Below are 15,281 nucleotides of genomic sequence, written 5' to 3'. Positions count from 1 at the left end.
AATAAAAGCCTGACCATGGTAAGCTAGGTATTCATTAGCTAGTGAGCGTATAGTCAGCCTCATTCACTCTGGAGGCAAGTGTAGTTGATAGTAAGCCAATTTGGAGTAAAAAATATAAAAGCTACTTTTGCAATTCAAAAATAATGAGGCTAGACTTTTACTGTAAAGGAGTTGAATCACTGCATCACTGATGAAATTCCCTCAGACTGCACAGAGGGAAGCGAGAGCGAAGGTCAGAGCAGCCGACCAACTCAGACTTTCATCCAGCCTCATTAAATGAATATCCAAACCAGGAAATCTCATCTAAAGCACAAACGGGGGGAGCAGAAGCAGTGAAAGTCCCATATTTAGTGAATATGTCGATCAACACAGCGGCTCATTTTCTCTCAGCCATTCTTTATTAGTAAGGCAAAAACTGTATTCCCACCACAGTAAAGGGATGTTCTTGGAATAATGTAGAACTAGAACTAGCTCATATTCCATAGTCATTACTGCTTACATATTAAACTAAGTATATACCAACTAATCAAAACTCACATCTAGAATTAATTCAGATTTTTTTTTAAATCTCAGGCTCAGGCTTTATTGCTTTATTGCATACCATGGTCTCTGCTCGTAGACCATGGTATGATCCCATATCTCACATGATTGTCACCATGCCTCCCTGCTATGAGCAGGGTGGAGCCACTGAGGGTGAGAGCCGAGCAGCGAAAGGAAAAAAGATAGCGCACGATGTAGGAACGTCCAGCAAGCTTAGAAGTTCAGCCTCTAATAACTGGGTTTAGGGGCTGAGTACGGAAATGGACCGCTGGAAAATCCAGGAGCATTGTCTCCGTACTGGACCGAGAGAACCGACGGATGAAGTAACTTATTCATCTCTACATCAGATGACAGCAGAGTTAAATCAAAGAGCGAGAACACAGCCACTCACCAGTTATCTGAGGGCCGGGTCCTGTTCGAGGCAGCCACCACATACTGCCCTCAAAGCTCCAACTGAACATCCACAGACCCCTGTGTGTTTGTTAGTCCATCATTAAGCTAAATGGACATTTGCTAGGCTGAGCCTGCTGGGTCCTAAGAAAGAACATATACCCCTATTTTCACAGTTCTTCAGCTCTCTGGCTTCCCTCCGCAGACCTTTGAGGAGGGGCATTCACAGGGAAAGGGAGGCAACTTCCTCCTGAGGAAACTGGGTCGTGCGGCTGCTGGAGTTCTGTTGTCCTACAAATGTGAAGGGTTGCAAATACATAGGAGGCCTTAAGTATAGAAACAAATAGTGCAGAAAGAGAGAGAGCCATGCTGGGGATGGGCTCCTCTAGTTATCAAGCTCCTTTCCTGTGAAAACAGCCAGAAGTATCAGGACCATGGCTTACAGCTGGGAAAGATGACATTTTCTTGGTCCCTGGCAGGCATTTTTTACTTACTGTAAACTTTTCTTTCAGATTTGACCTCTGGTAGGCTTTTCCGTCATGTCTGAGCCTTTCTCTGCATAGGATACATGTGTCTCATGTACACGTGGCTTCTCATAAGTCAATTTGAAAAGGCATCCAGACAAATGTTCAACCATGCAAGTCACACAACCTTAGAACAGCATAAGCATTCCTAGGGCGTAAGGCAGAGAATGCTGAAGATAAAAGCTTTCACTTCATCTGTTTGATAGTTATGTTAATGGTGACCGAACTGGTGACAAAGGATTTTCTGTATGCAATTAGACTCTATAAATAAAAAGGTTTTACCCCACCTCCGCCATGTTTCAGCGTGCCAAGACTCAGCATGATTGAAAGGATTAGTCGTGTTTATCCCAGGGATGAACTGTGATGTTTGTGCATCCTTCCATACCAACGAAAAATGATTCAGTCAGACAAACGTTATCGTCCTGTCATATAGACAGATATGGATATCAGATTTTTCTACGGAAAATAAGATGAGCAAGGGTTTAAAAGAGGAAAACTTCTATCTAACGATCCTTGAAAGTTGTTCTTTAAGAAGAGCACAAGCGGTACAGAAGCACTGATATCTCTGCTAACATGCCGTTTCCTTTCCTACAAAGACCACAACTGGTGTGCCAGGCTGTTTTAAACTAGAGGGATCTACAAAAATAGACACATCTCCGGAAGTGAATGGCTTGACTGGAACTGCTGATCTGAACTTAAGCGTCAGGTCGGACCAGCGCCTCCTACAGTGTCTGCCTTCCCCCAGTTCACCTGTCCACATAGGAGAACATGGCGAGGGGAGTTTGGGTGGGAAGGAATGTGAATGTGATGTTTTACAGTGTATGTTTTCCTTCTGTGATACAAAAAAATAAAAATAAAACAAGAAAATAAATAACATAACATGGCATCTTATTTTCATGCTAACAGACTAAACTGGGACTAATAAAACTTACCATGCACATAAACAACAGTTTGACTAAGAACAGGGTGAGGTTGCCAGAGATGTGCTGAACACCGTCAAGGGACTGCAGATGCAAATTAGCTTTTGCTAGGATCTGATGTAGCGCTTTAAATTGTGACATTTATGTTTTGAGTTGTACATTGTCCTTTTATAAATAAAGTTCATTATCAATAACCGGCCACCTTCTGAAGTCAGCCGATTTACGCATTGATTGGCTGTGACTGGTGACCGGCTAATTGATAAAGGAAGCTTTTTCTGATCACTGCCAGGTCATCCCTCTCTACACTCTCTTCGGTGTAGAGGTTGTTGCTGCAGGACAGAGACACAAATCTATGTATTTTCAGCATCAGTTGGGTGTTTAAAACAATAAAACATAAGGACAGAGATGTAAGATAATGTTCTTGATGATCTGTTTTTTGCTATTGAGTTTTCAACCTCATATTGGATGGAGAACTCTTGGCATCTTTCTGAAAGTCTGTAATCTCAACCATGACTAAACATGAACATGACTTAGTAACTTCTGAATTCTACTAAATGCAGTAGATTTTATTTTGGGCTTTTTGAGAAAGGGGGCTGGATAAATATACACAAATATCTTATGGTGATTTTTCTTTAAAAAAATGAAACTCGTACATAATTTCCCTTCTAGTTGGTCCTTTTGAGCTACACTGCCCAGGTCTAACCACAACGTTAAAATCCCAATAAAATCCAATAAAGTTTGATACTGGAACAGAAAAAAATATAAGAAAGACTAAGGAGTGTCAATTTCCTGAGGCACTGTACTTTAATCATCTCTTGGTTTAAAAAAAATCTCCTTTTCATGGAGATGTGATACTTCTCTCCCTCACATACACTGAAAAAAATGAACTTCGAGGGTTATTACATTAACAAAAGAATATCATGTACTTTTAACTAAACAATTTCATGTTTCAAACAAAAACGTGATACAATCATGTTGGATAAACAAGAAATTCAACAACTTAACATTTATGAAATTTAATCATGTTGAGATAACATGATTCATTTTAGTCAGACTGATCTTGTGCTGAAGACGACAAGTGAGATCACGGGATAACACGCGAGATCACGGGATATCACGCGAGATCATGGGAAATCACGGGATATCACACGAGACCACGCGAGGCAATCGTTTTTTTGTCTCAACTTGAATAAATTTTATTCAAGTTGAGACAACGGGATTCATTATAGTCAGATTGATCTCCCTCCGAGGAGGGTCTAGCGAGATCAAGGGATCACGAGAGATTATGGAAGATCACGCGACATAACTGTTTTGCGTCTGGGAAAGCTTCAAAGCGGTTTTAGTTACAGATTAAACTATAGATATTTGTTTTTCTCTGCAGGGCACTATTGGCATTGGCAGTTCTGTTGTACCTTTTCTAATTGTTGAGTGCTCTTTCTACCCTTTCACCCAGTCCTGTCTTAAAACGCTTAATGTAATGTAACTTAAAAAAATGTCTTTGAATTAACATAATTAAATCATGGAAAGGATTTCCACACGATTAAATAGCTTTCTTTCAGCATGAAGCATGTTTGTTGAGCTAACTTCATTTTCATGAATTGGATCAACTTAATTAAGTAGTGTGAAGGTACCACTGTAACACAAGTTGGTTTCTCCGGCGTCGGACGCCCCACGTTTGGAGGCCTTAGTCCTCGACACGAATGTCGCTGGTTCGACTCCCATCCCGGCGGCCTTTGCCGCATGTCTCCTCGCCCTCTTTCCTGTCTGCCTACTGTCTCAAAAAAAATACGAGCCACTAGCGCTGCAAAAACTCTTTGGAAAAAAAAAAGTTGGTTTCAACTAAATTTGCATTAATCTTAGTAAAGTAAATGATTTGGTCCAAAGCATTGCAAATTAGTTGGGCTGGCTTTTTAAAATTACATTAGGTCCAACTATAGTAAATGAGTTGAATCAACCTTAATAAATTAAATTGAGCCACCTCATTTTATTTAAATTAGAATAACCATAATACATTAAGTTGAGCCAACACAATTGCTTTAAATAGGAGTAACAGAATCACATGGTGCTGAAATAAAGCAAAGTAATCAGGTGGAAATCCTTTCCATGATTTTTTTATGTTCATCCAAAGAGTTATTTTTTTCAGTGTATGAAACTGAACTGCTTTTCATTTCTCTTTCTAGTTCCCTTATTTAGAGTAAAGCCTGTTTTGTTTTTAAGATAAGATAAGATAAGATTTATTTGTCATTGTCATCAATAGATTACAACGAGATTCTGAGTTAAACCAGCAGGTTGTTAAGGCTTTATGCTCTAACTACACCTGTAACAACATGTGGAGGATTTTCACCTGCACTGACTCTCCTAACCTGCAGCAGCCATAGGGTGACTCATTTCTACTGTGATGTAAAAGTGAAACTAAAGCATTGAGATGAATCTCCGATTTTCTAGAAAAGCAAGGAAATCTGAGCTGGATAAGTCGGAAAATTTGCAAGAAAAAGTGAAACTTTGAGATCAGTCTCAGAGACTTTCTAGAAAACAAGGAAATATGTGAGTTTGAAAAGACAAAAAAATTGCTAGCAGAAACTGAATATTTGAGATTAACCTCAGAGATTTTCTAGAAAAAGAAATTTGGAAATGTATGAGTGTAAAGTCAAACATTTGTTAAAAAAAAGAGAGATTAGTCTCAGTTTCAGATTTTTTATTCTAGCAAATTTTCGACTTTTGTAGCTCAAGAATTTCCTTGTTTTTTTGAGTTTTTTGGCAGAAATGTACTCCTTTTTTCTACCTAAAAAGGTACTAAAAACACTGTCATACATTTTCGCTCGTGCTAAACTGCATCTCAAGTCTTCTTGTTAGTTGCTGTAGAGTACTAATAAGACCACATGTTAGGGGGCCTTGGCAGCACTTGCTGACACTATCCCCAGGATCACAGAGAGCCAAAGCTGGGCACACACAAGGCATATAATCTGCATGGCACACAGACAGAAACCTGATCTAAAAAAAACCCAGTCCATTACAGGGCAGTCACATGTAAGGGGAAGTCGGTTAAGCGATTCTTTTGTAGACACAAAACCTCCAGAGGTTTCGTTTATTTACCCTTAGATGCATAAGTGGGTCAGGTGAGCAAACCTGGCTCCTGAGGAACTTAACTGGCCGGGAGAGGGGCTTTTTATTTAATGTAAGCTCTGGGAAAAAATAACAGAACACTTAAAATGATCATTTTCTCCGACTTAACTTTTTATAGGTCGATGTTTGAGTAACATTATTCTTTTATTATATGAACTACTGACAACATGTCTCAGGGATTCCAAGCTAAAATGTGGTATTTATTTACATAAAATGAGAAATGGTCAAAATAAAAAAAAAAAAGATGCCACGCTTTCAAACCTCCAATAATGCAAAGAAAACAAGTTCATATTTATTTAAAAACAACAACACTAATGTTTTGACTCAGGAAGAGTTCAGAAATCAACATTTGGTGGAAGAGCCAGGAGGTTTTCATTGGGGTTCAGAGCAGTGGGCTCTTCATTTTATCCAGAGCTGCACGTAAATAAACATTTATGCAAACTTTATAATGAAATCATCATGTCTGTTATTACAAAATAAACAATAGTGATGTCAACTTTAGCTGGCATATGGCAGAAATCTAGGAAACGAATGTTTCCAATCTTGGAAGTCTGTTTCTTTAAAATTGCCCCTAACATTAACCTTATTTAAAAAGAGTTGAAAAATGTCATTTTTTGTAGCCACAGTTACTGACGTAAAAAAAATGAAAGGAACACAATATTGGCACGAAGGATTTAGCAAGCATGGCTGTGAGCAGTGTCTCCTAACCTGATGGGGTGTGAATGAGGTGTCATTGTCCCCTACAGTTTACAGTGGAAGAGTGCATCAGTACGTCAATGGAGTAAGTTTTCCTAAGTTCCTGTTTAGTACTGGGAGACAACATCACCAACAACAACAAACAAATCAAGAATCTGATAATTGCTTGTATTTAATGGGTTGGCATGACACAGAAGGAGGGGCCTGTGGTTTGCTGGAAAAAAAAAAGCACAGCTGCATATTTATTGTTCAAGCTTACAAAGTTAGCTCACCATGTTTTTTACATTTCTTTTTTTCTATCTTTTTTTTTTATTACAGCCAAGAGCAATGCAGTATAGGATTGTCTAAATTTACACCAAATGCAATATGATTTAAAAAAATAAACAGAACAAAAAAAACAACAACTGACGTACTGTTAAATGTTAGCCTTCCTGTGCTTACTCGGTAGATTCTGGTACACCGCAGACCAAACCGCGTCATCCAAAAAAAAAATAAATAAATAAAAATGGCGACCTTCATGGGTGAAAAGTATAGCCAAAGATAGACAATTTTGGAAGCAATTATGAGTTTCTGTGCATCACAAACAGCAATTCAGCAATAAACGAATAGGAGAATGACAACATTTATAGGCCAACACGTTCAACCAATCGTGGATCAATACGGAGCCATCACGCAGCTGCACTGACATCAGCAAAAGTCGAGTCAGGATGCAGCAAATACAACAACGTGAACCGATGGCAGCATGCGGCCAGCCTCACGTTGGATGAGTAACAGCCTATGCATGGGGTGGAGACAAAAACAACAACAACAGTCTTGTTATGGTCCCTTCATCCTAAGCTGAGGGCACAAACGGCAGCTGCCGTGACACCGCCTGCAGGACAGGAGGGGTTGGGGGGTGGAGGGATTGGGCTGCCAGACACCAGGCAGCAGTAAACAAGCCGCACTCGCTCTCCACTTCCTACGTGTTCGAGTGCAAAGTTCTCCGGAGATGTGCAGGAATGACACGACTGAAAACGGGATGGAAGCTGAAGGGTGGAAGGAGCAGCCATACCTTCAGAGGAAGAGGATGAGGGGAGCAGATTCCAGGAGGGTCAGGCTGGATGGGAGGCAGCAGCTACAGAGAGGGAGGCAGCTCCTCTACCCCCATCAGCAACTCAACTGTCCACACCAGGTCTCTCTCTCTTTCTCTCTCTGTCTCTCTCTCTCTCAGCTTAACACCCACCCCTAACTCTCTCTCTCTCTCTCTCTCTCTCCCTCCCTCCCTCCCATAGGAGGCGTGTGTGTGTGTGTGTGTCCAGCCAGATGCAGACTGGAGAGTCCTTGCTGCTCGCTGGCAGCGCTGCAAGGTCACGATTCTGTCTCTGCACCCAGAGAGTGACACAGCACCGAAACGGGCCTGCATGCAGGATTTATGATTCAGTCCTTTTCTCCCTGACTGGTGGTTGAACCTGCTGTAATTAGGGAGACGAGCCGTGTGAAATTTGATTGCAGGAAATTCTTTGCACGCCTCTCTTTCAGTAAGGCCGGTTCTGGTCGGGATGGATGAACAAAAATCAGACGCCCTGACGTCTGATCACACAGCGGATCCCAAGCAGGTCTGCTAAAAGCTCGTCAGCGAAACACTTTGGTACACAGAACTTTTATGGCCTGGTCTGGAAACTCAATAAAAATATTAAAACATTGAGGCCGGCTTCACTTTTTCACACAGGGACGTGTAGGTTTGAATTGTCTTTTTTTCTCCATTAATAATAAATATAGTTTTTAAAAAACTGCATTTTATGTTTACCTGTGTTGTCTTTAAATATTTCAGTTGGTTTGAGGTTCCTACATGTTTATTTGTGGCAAACATGCAAAAGAAAAGGAAATCGGGAAAGTGGGAAACACTTTTCCAGGCCACTGTGGCGTAGAAACGGTTGGTGCATGAGGTTTAGAAACAGACAAAAAGAAAGAAAGACAAACTGTACATGTACCAGCTTCATTAAGACAGGAATATTTTATCCTTAACTTAATAGACACTACTCATCCAAATCTTCAAAATGTAGTCGCTCGACAGTCCAAATTTTAAAAACCAAAGGCCAAAAAGCACGGCTTGCTCGACATTACGAGTAAAGAGATCTAAAAATATTGAACCATTGAATTGTTTTGGCTCCAGAACGTAAGAGAGGACAACCTTAAACTTCACACCACATCAATTTTCGGAGCTTTAGTTGAGAAGCACTCAGTTCCTCTCTAACCTTTCTGTTTTTGCTCCAGAGCGTGTAAATGTGAATGTGTGTCAATGCACTGCTGACATGTTTATCATGCGAGCATCTCCTGTGGCGGCCATCTTGTGTCGGCCCGCCTCAAGCCCAGCTCTTTAGGAAGTGAGGCCACGATTGACACTCGTCAGTCGTGCATTTGCTTACATGAAATGTTTGCTTGACGTTTCATTGTTGATAAATAACTGTTATAATAACAGCATAGATGTATTGAGTTTGAGTTTCTTGGGAGCAGTAGAGAGCATAAATTATGTGTGTGACCAATAACACAAGAAACTATTAATAGAATTTAACAAAGTTTCTTCTGAAGAAATTAGAATTTAAAAAACTAGTTTTTGCATTGAGTCGATGAACTATTTCGCAATCTGTGGTATTTATTTTTAAATCAAGTCAGATGAAATGGGCTCACCGGCCCCCAACTTCAAAATCTAACATGGCCGCCAAGCATTAAAGAGAAAGAGATAGTTTCAATTAAATTACAAATGAATGCAGTGTTTAAAAACATAAAAATGCAGATACACTGCCCATTCTGCTGGTAGGGCAAATGTTTTCTGACTTATAATTAGAAGAGGTTCTGGTTAGGCGTGACGTCAGCCTCAGATAAGTAGAACAGAGCTCGTTAGCTTTTAGCTAAAATTCCTGCTGTGCTTTATGTGAATTACCTTCAGGTTAAGCAGGTGCACAAACCCCACCACATACATGGTGGAAAGTTGGGTAATGGACTTTTCAGTGATTCTGATAAGGACCCACTTTCACTGAAATACTGGGGTTAGCATCAAACTGTCAATGATGCTAAAGTTAGCGTCTAATAATAGGATAAAGCAGTTCGACAAATGTCACTCTATAAATATCTAGAGACAGTGTAGGAACAAACACAGCATCAGGGTTTATAAAAGTAATGTTGACAGTCAGTGACACGCAAGATCCAAAACATTTAGCAGCTGCTAATGATGCTAAAGTTAGCATCTTCTTCATGGCTTCCTGAAGCTAAAGCTAAAGGGCTTTGGACTGCATTTCTAAAACACTTGGACAGATCAAACCTGAACTGGCTACCTGAACTCAGAGACTCTTTAAGACAGTCTGAGATTCATGAAACTCTTATTTCATGGTGAAAACACAAAAACGGAGTATTTACTATGCTTTTTGGCACCAGCGGCATTAAGACGAGCTTAAAATTTAGACCTAGGCTGGAATAATTTCCACTGACAGTGGATTCTTTGAAAACACGGATTGTGACTTGTGAAAACAATTTTTTTTTAAAAATCAATCTTATCTGGTTCTGCTTAGGAGCAGCTCGTTAGACCTCCGTCAATCTGTCCTCCAACCCAAACTATCTTTCTGCAAACAGCAGAAATGCTGTTTTTTTTTTTCTTTTCCGGAAGCTTAGAAGCCAAAGCGAGCTGACAAGCAAGTGATGATCAAACTCAAGAGACAGAGGAGTGAAACCCAGAGTAGTACGCACGTCAGACGAACACTTACTGTGCACCCTTTCTGGCATGGAGTAGCATTAATATCCTGAGTGAGCGCCTCTATCCAACAGGGAGGAAGTCTGCCAGGGGTCGCGCCCCCTCTAGCACTGGCACTAACAGGTCTGTCACCACGGCAACTGTAACAGCAGCATGTTTGTCTGTCCTAACACTGCAGATGTACAGTAGAGAGAGAGCAAGAGAGAGAGAAAAGAGAGAAATGGAGAGGGAGAGAGAGAGAGTGTGTGTGGATCCCACTTGTTGGGCTCCTGCCACTGAGCCTATAGGATTACTGATAATGGGATTTCCTCTAATGGCTCCCTCTGACAGGTGGCGTCCCTGTTTAACTTAAGTTGTGTGTTGGCTTAAAAAAACACACACACACAGCTGAGCTTAAGTGAGTTTTTCTTTTCTGCCTGCTGGAAAATACGTCCATCTTCTCTGTTGAGCTTGATTGTCTCAGATGCTTCTGCAAACTACAGGAATGCACCGGGGAGGGAATACTGTTTTTATAAAGACAGCTGGTCTTTGTGTTGCTAGTTTTTCATTTACTCTGAAGATAAAATAAATTAAAAAAAACTGTTTGGACAAACTGACCAAGTTTTGTAGATTAAATCAACATCCTCATGCATCCTCTTACTAGAATTCATTTTTGAGATGAACATGTCATATTTTTGAAAACTGCTTTTTATTGATATAATAATAGAGGTTAACATACATACACACTTTTAAAACGATTGTTTTATAAGCTCAGCCTCTTTTCATTTGAGAACAGCAGAGCTGAAAGTTAGTGATGTAACCCAGCTGCATGGCTTTGTTGGCTCATCCTCACTCTGAGAATCTACTGACTCTGGGATTTAAGCTTTCTGGGAAATGCAGACTTTCTGCCTCGCGTGACTACAAAACAAGATGCCTAGGTTACGGACCACAACGTGATGATCATTGTCAGATCGTCACAGTGACGCGATGATCTGACAGGTTCATGTTGTAGAAATCTGCTAATCTTGGAGATAAGGACATCATAGATCTGCATCACGATGGCAATCAATGTTGAAATTAGGGAGTTCAGGAAAGGAAGAAAGATTCTTCAAGGATCAAGGGCTTTGAGGTAGCTTGTGTAAAGCTGTAGGAAATCTAAAATAATAATGTTAAAATGTTTCCATGTTGATTATTTCATAATCTGTTTTTTAAACCTTTAGACCAAAGTCTGCAACATGAGGCTCTGAATCCATGTATAGCTCATTCAACCCTCCACAGTGACCCTTAGTTACTTTGGCCAAAGATGTTAAAGAATGTAACACTAATTTCAGACATTCTAGTTTTAACATTGTTTCCTAAGCATTGCTAATGATACATGTAGTATATTTCCACAAAGACTGACCCTAATGAGGTCGTCATTAGCTGCACTACACTGGTCTGCAGTACAGGGAATTGTGCCGTCACTGTTCCTCTTCACCCTCTACACTAGATCCTTCTCCATCAACTCAAGCTGCCATGCTCAGAAGTTCTCTGATGACACGACCATCGTCGGCCTCATCACAAATGAGGACGACTCAGAGGACAGACAGCGGAGTGGACTCAGGACTTTGCGAACTGGTGCCAGCTGTTGAGTTGTACGTAGCAACTTACTGCGCATGTGTTGGATGTGAGGTGACGGGAGGCGGGGAGAGCACAATAGCTGTGCTCTGTGCTTGGAAATGCCCATGTTGTTGGGTATGTGAATGGCGACCATGAAAGTGTGGCTGCCGAGTAGCAGAGGATGGCCGCTGCTGGGAATTACAAAGTTACTCCAACGTTTGGTGAGAAGACGTCTTACAAAAGTTGGGAAAATGAGATTGAAATCTGGAGACTCATAACCGACAGAAACAGAAGCAGGCCCAAGCGGCTGCCCTGTCCCTATCAGGAAGAGTTGGAAATCACTGTGGAACATCTCAACGCCGATACAGGAATGACTGTTCTTCTGACCAAGAATCAGTGTGTTTAGAAGAAGGAAAAGAATCTACAATATGACACTTACACCGTACTGTAAGTGTCAGACAGGGCGACACGTCCATCATGGACTATATTACCGAATTTGAACAACTGTACAAGAAGTTAAGTAAGTCCAAAATGGAACTGCCAGGTGCTAGTGCTTCTCGGGTTATTGTATTTGATCGCGCATCAGAGGAGTATTTGTTTTCAGCAGTGGCCGAAATAAAAGAAACCTTGACCAACATAGTCCATGTGTATTAATGATTTTGATGACGGGACTCATCAAAATGTAATGTTTGTTACCGGTTTTCTCAATTGTTGATTATGGTATACTTTGTGACTTTATATCTGTGTGTTTTTTATTAGGTAAAGCACTTTGAAACTGCATTGTTGCCGAAATGTGCTACACAAATGAACTTGATTGAAATGGAGCCAGTGAGAAGAAAAAATCTGACATCTGGAAAGACTTAGATGATCATTCACAAGATTCTTAAATAAAAATAATTAACCCCTTCACCTCCAAAATTCTCACCTTCTTGAAATTTCCACTATTTCTATGTTCCACAAATATATGTCAGTCTTGCACAGCAGAAACAGACTTAAAGCTGTTGGAAGTGTAAAATTCTGCCTGAAGAGTGAAAATATAAGGGATCAGATCAGAGAGCCAATAGAAATCCAAGAAAAAGAGAATTTCTGAAGAATTTTAGTTTTTCAGGAAGCAAATACAAAACTCAAAGAGTACTGTCTGCCCAACAAGCACTGCACTATGAATACAGTAAAACAAACGTCTATTGTCAAATCAGTCGATGACAAAAGAAAACAGCCACTGATATATATACCAGGATTGGCTACAAATAACTTTAATAACTAAAAAAAGATGAGTTAAATAGGATTTAATTGACTCTCCTGTTACTAAACATGAGTTTGACAAAAACCTTGTGACAATATTGCATTTACTAATTTTTTTTAAGTATGCCTATTTGAGTGACAAAGCTGCCACAGTTTCAACAGCAGATGTCATTAGTGAGAAATGAATGAAGCACCGAGTAACGAACCTTTGGGAAAAGCAATGGGCTGGGAAGCTTCATTGCTTCACGAGGCTTCGTTTGGCCATCGCTACCAGATGCAGTGTTGGCATTCAAGCTCCTAGACACTGCAGGGCTAAACGCCAAAGGCAAACAGCTAACTCTTACCGCCTGTTCCACTGTCTCTTTGGCCAACTTAAACTCAGCCTTGATAAAGATACGCAGGTAAGCGTGAACGGAGATTAACAGAGAAATCAGATGTTGGTCCACACTCAGTTGATTAGCTTAGCCCTGACTTGTGAACGACTGGTCAGTAACTCACAAAGTGCTTTCTTTTTTCCATTCTAAGAACTACCAGGTCGTACTGACAAACACACTTTGGTGTGTAAGCTTCTACTGCTGGAGAAAAATGCAAATGTAACTATTTTTAGAGTCAGTGAGGGTTTTCTTTCAAACTCGAGTCAGAGGAAGCATAGAGATGAAAGAGGCTCCTTAAACACGACTGTTTTTTCTATGATTGTTCCACAGCCATTGGTGGTTCATTTGGTAACACAAGTTGTCCTACCATGCTAAAGGCTAAAATATAAGAAGACACAAATAGGTAAAATGTGAACTCTGCATGTAAATTGTGATTGCTGCTGATCTAAAAAAAAAAAACTGACATCATAATAAAAGTAATATAGATTTATCAGCTCATGAAAGTACAGGAAACAATGCTGCATCCTGCAAGCCATTCACTGATCTCCAGGTGTAGCAAGGGAATAGTATTGGTCCTGGTGACTGCCATGTCATTTAATCAGAAAAAGGTCTCATTCCAGGCGTCACGACGTCACCAATTGTTCTGACGCCGCTGCTGGTGCTAAATCTGGAGAAGTGCAAACAGAGAGGCATGGACTAGTGGACGCAGAGTAAGACAACACCAGACATGTCAACGCCGTGATGCTAATGAGGATAAAGCAGCTTGTAACCTTTTCTCCGTAAGCCTCTGAAAGCAGGGTAGCTTGTGACATCACTGCACAGGATCAGCTGCTGCACCACACAACAGAGGGGGAAGACAATAACACTGCTTACTACACAAACAGACCTCACCGGAGAGCTGAAGTAAAGAACCACAAACCTTTCCGTTTCTGTCCGCTGACGCTTTATTTGCAAAGGCTGCATGAAAACATCAACTTCATGTGCTGTCAGCACGATTTCCCAGCTGTCCTTAAGACTGAGGCTATCTGTCTGCACCAGAAATGACTTCAATCAAGTAAACATTTACCAGTAAACATTGAACAGGCGAAATGCAAGCTAGGGATTTTCATCATACACTCAATAGAATGACCCAATATGGATGTAGTTTTTTTTTTAGCCAAAGAGGCCAACAAGATAGGTGTGATTTAGTGTGTTATCAGTAGCATTGAAAAGCGTCAGTGGTAACATCTTGAGTACCAGTGTTGTGCGTGCATGTGTTCATAAGTTGAGCTCACTTTGATCTGAATAATGCAGTTTTTTAAGTGTGGAACAACAAATGAAAGCAACTCATCTTGACGTACGTTAATGGCGCTCTGATTTACATTGTGTTGTTAAGTGCAAACTTTGGATATTTCACACTGAAAGAGCTGCTGCATTTCCCCTCAGTGTGCGCTCCGGCACTCCTCAGCAAGGAAGGGAGCTGCTGGCTGTCCTAAGCATCACTAGAAGTCACTATATGGCATCCAGAGGTGGGCAGGGTATCCAAAAACTGTAATCAGGTCAAATTAGCACTACTTCAATATGTTTTTACTCAAGTAAAAGTAAAAAGTAGCCGTCCAAGGAATTACTGAAGATTACAAACAGTATTTTGTAAAAAGTCTACTCAAGTATTGAGCAACTGATCACATCATCAGTAATTTAATATTTAAAAGTTACATAATTAGATGGATCAAAATATAAAGTCAAGTGGAAATTTTGGTATTTTAATGACAAACATGAGATAGTTTATATAAATAACAAAATCAGGCAAAAGTATTTAAAATCAGTTTCTTTCAATAAAAAAACTTATGAAACTTTAACAGAAACAGCAGCTGTGTGGCTGTGTGTGGTGCATTTTTGGTTAAAACATGTTTGTTCTTCATTCAGTGGGTAGAGAATCCAGAAATTTTACTCTAGTGAGAGCAGCGATACTTAATAATAAAATAGCTCAAGTAAAAGTAAAAAAAATACTCCTAAAAGTACATTTTTCAAGTAAATGTAAATGACTAAATGTACTACCCAACTCTGGTAATCGCACACCAAAAATGACGTGGACGACATAATAAACGTAGCTGTTCTTGCTGTGTTGCTAACTGGCCACTAGAGGGCATTCTTGTTCCAGTGAACAGGCCCAATGAACTCCAGCTGCCTG

At 40.3% G+C, this 15,281-nt stretch overlaps 1 protein-coding gene and 1 long non-coding RNA gene across 7 annotated transcripts in view; one reads left to right on the top strand and one right to left on the bottom strand.

Annotated features, from left to right (window-relative positions):
• The window catches only part of iqsec1b (IQ motif and Sec7 domain ArfGEF 1b), an 80,332-nt gene that overhangs the window by 20,518 nt on the left and 44,533 nt on the right, over positions 1-15,281 (bottom strand). The gene's annotated exons all lie outside the window — the stretch shown is intronic.
• Positions 6,613-7,877, top strand: LOC114135779 (uncharacterized). Its single transcript, XR_003593655.1, has 2 exons — positions 6,613-7,364; positions 7,465-7,877. It is a non-coding gene; the product is annotated as an uncharacterized LOC114135779 (long non-coding RNA).

The sequence above is a fragment of the Xiphophorus couchianus genome, chromosome 20 (genome assembly GCF_001444195.1).
Source record: "Xiphophorus couchianus chromosome 20, X_couchianus-1.0, whole genome shotgun sequence".
Taxonomy (NCBI): Eukaryota; Metazoa; Chordata; class Actinopteri; order Cyprinodontiformes; family Poeciliidae; genus Xiphophorus; species Xiphophorus couchianus.
This window is presented reverse-complemented; position numbering and strand designations above follow the sequence as displayed.